Genomic DNA, 7,248 nt, shown 5'->3' with positions numbered 1-7,248 from the left:
GTACATATTGAACCTTGTAGGTATGGTTTACTTTGTGATCAAATAAATGATTTGTGGACAAAGGATTGATTTTGAACAATGATAAACCAACTACAAACAAAGAAGTTATGATGGGCCCTGACTCCGTTAAAATGGCTATGCGCCATGAAATCCAAGATAGGTGAATAATTTTTGAAAGTAAATGGATCTATAGAAATGATGGACTTGGATGATATATCCTTGAAAAAGCTCGACTTGTCGAAAAGTTGTTTATGACAAAGTTCAAAGAGTTGACTACGATAAGATTAGATCTTCCGTAGCAATGCTTATAGTCTATGTGGATTATTCTAGTAATCGCTACATATTTCTTTTATGAGATATGCTAGTAGGATGGCAAAATACATTACTTAACAGAAGTGTGTATTAAAGGTGGATACAAGATACAACCAAGAGTTTTGCTAGTCCGTGGAATACTAGATAGGTATACGATCTTCAATTGGATGAAGTGAGTATCACGGAGTTGGAATCTTCACCGGATGAAATAGTCAAAGAGTTTTTGATTTCATCAGAAACGATGAAGATGCTTGCATTTGCAAGAAATTAAGTGGGAGCGCTAAGACATATTTATAATACTTTATGTAGATGACATATAGTTGGTTATAAATGATGTAATTATATACTTGATTAAAAGGTTTCATTGAGAATTAACTTTAATGAAAGGATATGGACTGAAACATATTTAGTGTCAAGATCTATGAAGATAGATTGAAACACATAATAAGTTTAAGTCAAAGTACATAGAATGGATATTGAAGTAGTTCAATATAGAAATATTAAGAAGATGTTCTTGTAATGTGAAGGTTTAACAGACTTGAGTGTATCTGACACTCAATGAGTAAAAACACATGAGTGATTTTAGATCACGAATAATATGTACAATATCAGATGTCCTATGCTCTAAATGGTTAGGAGTATATACCAAAATGATTCATGTGATGATCATTGGATAAATAGTAAGAATATCCCTGAGTGCTTTAGAAGAACCAAGGATATATAGTTTTGTATGAGTAATGACAAACAAATCGCTGTAAGGTGTTGCACCGATATTAGTTTGGTCACATATAAAAATAAAATTTCAATCTCAAATTAGGCTAAGTGTTGTTTAAAAGGTAGCACAATGAGCTAGAAGTTGTCTATGCTAGATTTAGATGAGTTCTAAATGTTGTGACGGATTCTACAAACGAAGGCAGAATATGTCATTGTTTTGACAATGACTGGGGATGTTAAGTCAAGAGGTTCTTTGAGAACTTGGTGTAGTTCCTATAGTGTCAGAACTTTGAAGCTATATTGTGTATGACAATATTAGTGACATATTTCAGACCGCGGAATTAAGGTTCCACCAGAAGACCAAACATATTTAATGCCGACTCTTTTAGAAAATGAGTGATGCATTCAGACGCAAATGAATTGCAAAATACATACGTTTCTGAGCATCTCAGATCCGTTGACTAAAACTTCTCCCGTGAGCAAAACATGATAAAGCACCGGAAGGCCAAGGTGTTATATCTTTACATATGTAAACTAGATTATTGACTCTAGTGCAAGTGGGAGACTGTTGGAGATATGCCCAAGAGGCAATAATAAAATAGTTATTATAATATATCTTTGTGTTTATGATAATGTTTACATACCATGCTATAATTGTATTAACCGAAACATTGATACATGTGTGTTATGTGAACAACAAGGAGTCCCTAGTAAGCCTCTTGTATAACTAGCTTGTTTATTAATAGATGATCATAGTTTCATGATCATGAACATTGGATGTTATTAATAACAAGGTTATGTCATTATGTGAATGATGTAATGGACACACCCAATTAAGTGTAGCATAAGATCACGTCATTAATTTATTTGCTATAAGCTTTCGACACATAGTTACCTAGTCCTTATGACCATGAGATCATGTAAATCACTTATACTGGAGAGGTACTTTGATTACATCAAACGCCACTGCGTAAATGGGTGGTTATAAAGGTGGGATTAAGTATCCGAAAAGTATGAGTTGAGGCATATGGGTCAACAGTGGGATTTGTCCATTCCGGTGACGGATAGATATACTCTGGGCCCTCTCGGTGGAATGTCGTCTAATGTCTTGCAAGCATATGAATAAGTTCATAAGAGACCATATACCACGGTACGAGTAAAGAGTACTTGTCAGGAGACGAGGTTGAACAAGGTATAGAGTGATACCGATGATCAAACCTCGGACAAGTAAAATATCGTGTGACAAAGGGAATTGGTATCGTATGTGAATGGTTCATTCGATCACTAAGTCATCGTTGAATATGTGGGAGCCATTATGGATCTCCAGATCCCGCTATTCGTTATTGGTCGGAGAGAGTTCTCAACCATGTCTACATAGTTCGCGAACCGTAGGGTGACACACTTAAGGTTTGATGTTGTATTAGTAGAACTTGAATATGGAATGGAGTTCGAAGTATTGTTCGAAGTCTCGGATGGGATCCCGGACATCACGAGGAGTTCCGGAATGGTCCGGAGAATAAGATTCATATATAGGAAGTCATTTTATAAGTTTGAAAATGATCCGGTGCATTTATGGAAGGTTCTAGAAGGTTCTAGAAAAGTCCGGAAGAAATCACTTTGGAAGTCAGAGTCCCGAAGGGACTCCACCTCCCATGGCCGGCCAACCCTAAAGGGGTGGAGTCCCAGGTGGACTCCACCAAGGGTGGCCGGCCACCCCCCCCATGGAAGGGTGGGAGTCCCACTCTAGGTGGGAATCCCACCTTGGGTAGGTTTCCCTACAACATGGAAGGTTTTGGGTTGGGATCTTATTCGAAGACTTGTAGTCCAACACTTGGGGATCCACCTATATAATGAGGGGCATAGGGGAGGGGGCGGCCACCACAAAGCCACAAGCTGGCCGCACCTCTTGAGGCCGGCCACCCCCTCTCCCAAACCCTAGCCGCCCCGTCTCACCTCCACCTCTCCCGCACGCTTAGCGAAGCTCCACCGGAGATCTCCACCGCCACCGCCACCACGCCGTCGTGCTGTCAGATTCAAGGAGGAGCTACTACTTCCGCTGCCCGCTGGAACGGGGAGAAGGACGTCGTCTTCATCAACACCGAACGTGTGACCGAGTACGGAGGTGCTGCCCGATCGTGGCACCGTGATCAAGATCTTCTACGCGCTTTTGCAAGCGGCAAGTGATCGTCTACCACAGCAACAAGAGCCTCATCTTGTAGGCTTTGGAAATCTTCAAGGGTGAGTCTCGATCATCTCCTCGTTGCTCCCGTCTTCTAAATTGCATCTTGGCTTGGATTGCGTTCTCGCGGTAGGAATTTTTTTTTTTTCTATGCAATGAATCCCATCACTAGTATCACCGTTGTGGTTCATGTTCGTAGGTAGATTGGATCTTACTCGAAAACCCTAAACCACGTAAAATATGCACACCAAATTAGAGGCGTCTAACTTGTTTTTGCAGGGTTTGGTGATGTGATATGGCCATGATGTGATGATGATATTTGATGTATGAGACTTTCATTATTGTATTATGGTAACCGGCAGGAGCCTAATGGTTGTCTTTAATTTTTGTTAAAGACCTGCGTGTCTATTCATCATGTAATAGCTTTATTTCAAGTAGTTGTTATAGTAGCTATAAGTGATGGACAACCATGAAGTGGCGCCACTGACCTTGACGCCATGCTGGTGATGATGGAGATCATGTCCGTGCTTTGGAGATGGAGATCAAAAGCACAAGAAGAAAGGCCATATCACACATTATGAATTGCATGTGATGTTAATCCTTTTTATGCATCTTCTTTTGCTTAGATCGCGACGGTAGCATTATAAGATGATCCCTCTCACTAAATATCAAGATAATAAAGTGTTCATCCTTAGTATGCACCGTTGCTAAGACTTGTCGTTTCGAAGCATCTCGTGATGATCGGGTGTGATAGACTCTACATGTGCATACAACGGGTGCAAGCCAGATTTGCACACGCGGATACCGAGGTTGCCTTGACAAGCCTAGCATGTACAGACATGGTCTCGGAACACGGGATACCGAAAGGTAGAGCATGAGTCATATGAATGATATGATGAACACTTTGAGTGTTCGCCTTTGAAGCTACATCTTTTCTCGTGAAGATCGGACTTGGTGTAGTGGATTTGGTTCGTGTAATCACTAAGACAATGCGAGGGATGTTGTTTTAAGTGGGAGTTCACCTAGTTAATTTAAGAAATAAAATTGAACTCAATTTATCATAAACTTAGTCTAAACTCTTTGCAAATATGTTGTAGATCATGGCGCCCCCCTCCATCAATTTTAACCAGTTCCTAGAGAAAGAAAAGCTTAAGGGCTATGGTAGCAACTTCACTGACTGGTTCCGTCATGTGAGGATTTTCCTCACTGGTGGAAGCCTGCAATATGTGCTCGATGCACCGCTAGGTCCCCCACCACCTCCTGCAGTATCCGAGGACATAAAGAACGTTTATGAGACTCGGGCTATTCGGTACTTCGAAGTTCAGTGTGCCATCTTGTGCAGCTTAGAGGCAGAGCTCCAAAAGCGTTTTGAGCACCACGACCCCTGTGAGATGATGCGTGAGCTCAAACTTATCTTTGAAACTCATGCGGTCGTAGAGAGCTATGAGGCCTCGAACCAGTTCTTTAGCTGCATGATGGAAGAGGGCAGCTCCGTTAGTGAGCACATGTTCGCCATGTCCGGACATGCGAAGAAGCTCAGTGACATGGGGATGATGATCCCTAACCAGCTGGGTATTCATCATGTCCTTCAATCACTGCCACCAAGTTACAAGAACTTCGTGATGAACTACAACATGCAGAACATGAACAAAGATTTACCTGAACTCTTTTGCATGTTGAAATCTGCTGAAGTAGAGATTAAAAAGGAGAATCAAGTGTTGATGGTCAACAAGACCACCGGTTTCAAAAAGCAGGGCAAGCCTAACAAGGGTAACTTCAAGAAGGGCGGCAAGAAAGTTGCAACAAGATCCTGAGAAGCCTAAGGCTGGTCCTAAACCTGAGACTGTGTGCTATTACTGCCAGGGGAAGGGGCACTGGAAGCGTAATTGCTCCAAATACTTGGCCGATCTGAAGAGCGGCCACGTCAAAAAGAAAGGTATATTTGATATACATGTTATTGATGTCTATCCTACTGGTTCTCGTAGTAGTGCCTGGGTATTTGATACTGGTTCGGTTGCTCACATTTGTAACTCGAAACAGGAACTGCGGAATAGACGAAGCCTGGCGAGGGACGACGTGACGATGCGCGTTGGAAATGCATCAAAGTCGATGTGATCGCTGTCGGCACGCTCCCTCTACATCTACCTTCGGGATTAGTTTTAAACCTCAATAATTGTTATTTGGTAATTGGTACCTGATGCGCGTAGTTGACACGTCTGTTGGGAACCCCAAGAGGAAGGTGTGATGCGCACAGTAGCAAGTTTCCCTCAGTAAGAAACCAAGGTTTAATCGAACCAGTAGGAGTCAAGAAGCACGTTGAAGGTTGATGGCAGAGGAGTGTAGTGCGGCGCAACACCAGGGATTCCGGCGCCAACGTGGAACCTGCACAACACAATCACAGAACTTTGCCCCAACGTAACAGCGAGGTTGTCAATCTCACCGGCTTGCTGTAAACAAAGGATTAGATGTATAGTGTGGATGATGATGTTTGTTTGCGAAGAACAGTAAAGAACAATTGCAGTAGATTGTATTTCAGATGTAAAGAATAGAACCGGGGTCCACAGTTCACTAGTGGTGTCTCTCCCATAAGATAGCAGATGTTGGGTGAACAAATTACAGTTGGGCAATTGACAAATAAAGAAGGCATAACAATGCACATACATATATCATGATGAGTACTATGAGATTTAATCAGGGCATTACGACAAAGTACATAGACCGCCATCCAACATGCATCTATGCCTAAAAAGTCCACCTTCAGGTTATCATCCGAACCCCCTCCAGTATTAAGTTGTAAACAACAGACAATTGCATTAAGTATGGTGCGTAATGTAATCAACACAAATATCCTTAGACAAAGCATCGATGTTTTATCCCTAGTGGCAACAGCACATCCACAACCTTAGAACTTTCTGTCACTGTCCCAGATTTAATGGAGGCATGAACCCACTATCGAGCATAAATACTCCCTCTTGGAGCCACAAGTATCAACTAGGCCAGAGCCTCTACTAGCAACGGAGAGCATGCAAGAACATAAATAACATATATGATAGATTGATAATCAACTTGACATAGTATTCAATATCCATCGGATCCCAACAAACACAACATGAAGGATTACAAATAGACGATCTTGATCATGATAGGCAGCTCACAAGATCGAACATGATAGCACAATGAGGAGAAGACGACCATCTAGCTACTGCTATGGACCCATAGTCCAGGGGTGAACTACTCACACATCGATCCGGAGGCGATCATGGCGATGAAGAGACCTCCGGGAGATGATTCCCCTCTCCGGCAGGGTGCCGGAGGCGATCTCCTGAATCCCCCGAGATGGGATTGGCGGCGGCGGCGTCTCTGGAAGGTTTTCCGTATCGTGGCTCTCGGTACTGGGGGTTTCACGATGGAGGCTTTAAGTAGGCGAAAGGGCGGAGTCGGGAGAGTCACGGGGGGCCCACATGCTAGGGCCGCGTGGGCCCCCTCTAGGCCGCGTCGCCCTAGTGTGGCGGCGCCCCGTGGCCCCACTTCGTCTCCCCTCCGGTCTTCTGGAAGCTTCGTGGAAAAATAGGCCCCTGGGCGTTGATTTCGTCCAATTCCGAGAATATTTCCTTACTAGGATTTCTGAAACCAAAAACAGCAGAAAACAGCAACTGGCTCTTCGGCATCTCGTCAATAGGTTAGTGCCGGAAAATGCATAAATATGACATATAATGTGTATAAAACATGTGAGTATCATCATAAAAGTAGCATGGAACATAAGAAATTATAGATACGTTTGGGACGTATCAAGCATCCCCAAGCTTAGTTCCTACTCGCCCTCGAGTAGGTAAACGATAACAAAGATAATTTCTGAAGTGACATGCTATCATAATCTTGATCAATACTATTGTAAAGCACATGAGATGAATGCAGCGATTTGAAGCAATGATGAAGATAATGAGTAAACAAATGAATCATATAGCAAAGACTTTTCATGAATAGTACTTTCAAGACAAGCATCAATAAGACTTACATAACAGTTAACTCATAAAGCAATAAAT

The sequence above is a fragment of the Lolium perenne genome, chromosome 3 (genome assembly GCF_019359855.2).
Source record: "Lolium perenne isolate Kyuss_39 chromosome 3, Kyuss_2.0, whole genome shotgun sequence".
Taxonomy (NCBI): Eukaryota; Viridiplantae; Streptophyta; class Magnoliopsida; order Poales; family Poaceae; genus Lolium; species Lolium perenne.
Note: the sequence above shows the minus strand (reverse complement) of the source record.